The sequence below is a fragment of the Amphimedon queenslandica genome, unplaced genomic scaffold, assembly GCF_000090795.2.
Source record: "Amphimedon queenslandica unplaced genomic scaffold, v1.1 AMPQUscaffold_12124, whole genome shotgun sequence".
Taxonomy (NCBI): domain Eukaryota; kingdom Metazoa; phylum Porifera; class Demospongiae; order Haplosclerida; family Niphatidae; genus Amphimedon; species Amphimedon queenslandica.
The window spans coordinates 8,817-10,435 of record NW_003547637.1 but is presented as its reverse complement, the minus strand read 5'-3'; the positions used below and the strand labels follow the sequence as shown (position 1 = coordinate 10,435).

General features: G+C 29.8%; 1 long non-coding RNA gene across 1 annotated transcript; it reads right to left on the bottom strand.

Moving 5' to 3' along the window:
* Positions 1–508: 508 nt before the first annotated feature.
* LOC109588380 (uncharacterized) lies at positions 509–1,147 on the bottom strand. The gene is made up of 3 exons (XR_002188136.1): positions 991–1,147; positions 670–948; positions 509–610 (listed from the first exon to the last, which is right to left on the bottom strand). It is a non-coding gene; the product is annotated as an uncharacterized LOC109588380 (long non-coding RNA).
* Between the last annotated feature and the right edge of the window lie 472 nt (positions 1,148–1,619).

Sequence of the window (1,619 nt, the reverse complement as noted above, 5' to 3'; positions counted from 1 at the left end):
TAAAATTATTACCATTGCATAACTAAAATTAAAGAAATAGGAAACTAAAACTAAAACTCTTGTACCATACTAAAACAACACTATGTGGTACTGATTTCATCATCTTCATACAAGCGAGAAGGGACTGGTGGTGGTTTCTCTTCTGGTATGTCATCATATATTGGTACTACATTAGTATTACCAATATTAGTAAAATCACTGTTGGAGTAATTTTGAGATATTGATATTTCATTGCTTTGTTCCATCATTTCGTATGCTAAATTATTTTTTGTTTTGACAGGAATACCAACTTGAGTCTTAGTTTTGCCTTTATATAGCACAAATAAGTAAAGATCATATCAGATTTAAATCTTTACCTTTTTTTCTGAGTATTGCAACTAGTATTATTAATAAAATAATACCAGTACAGGTTGAGAGTGCAAAGAGACCTCCAAGGACTGCACTAGTGTATGACTGATCTGTTATATGTATATATAGGTACAATCAAATAAATTAAAATTACTTTTATTAGTGGTATTAGTAATGCTTGGAAACACAGAATTAGTACTATCATTTGATGAGAATAACATTCTGTTGCAGCTTGTGGCCCAACTTTCAATACTTAAATGAACTGTTTTTATTATAATTATGATAGCTGTTATGACATGAATTGAGCTCATTCTAACTAACCTGTGTCTGATGGTTCAATCCAGTCCACTGTATATTGTATAACTACTGCTGGTGTCAGTATTATTAGTCCATTCTCTAAATCATGTGCATATACAGTGTATGTTCCATTATCAGTAAATGAGTAACATGTTCCATTAGTTTGTGTTGATTGTGGTATCAGTGTTGTTGTTACTGACGCTATCATTACTTGACATTCATTAAACATTTCAGTAACACATACAAAACAGACAATACCCTCACTCTTCTCTATCATTATATCCTTTACATTATATTTGCCTACTGAATAGATTGATTAAAATTATTGTAGTACTGCTGTCTTACTTATTTCTGTTACATCAGAAGTGCTAGTTTCATATGTACCAATTGCTGATACTGTTAGGTAATACAATGAGTTTCTATTCAGTTTTATATTCCAGTGTACTATATAAAACTCATCAATATATTGAAGACTGTTAATATCCAGTGGATTTGAAGTGTTAAAACCATTAGTTCCAGCTAGAAACAACTGTATTTCATTATTAAAGCACTTGTGTATCTAATAGGATTAATATTATTTTGTGCAGAAAATACATGTGAGGAAATGCTCTTACTTGAAATTTTATTACTAAAGTTTCATTGTTAAGATATAATGCAGATACATTCTCAGGTTTTGGTGTCAGTGCTAAAGATTAATAATAATGACAGTGTTTAGTTATAAGTTGTTTATTGTACCTGTAGATATACTTCTTATGTTGTTATTACATCCAGTTTCTGTTTTTGGTAGTGTCAGTTTGAAGGTATAAACATTACAAAGGTGTATATCTTCAGTATAATTATATACATTATCGTATCCAGTAACATTAATAGTACTATTAACTGTTTGGTAAGAATCAGTGATACTCAATGTAAGTGTAGCATTTTCTTTTGGATAAACTTCCCATGACACAATAATTATGTCAAATCTTATAGAT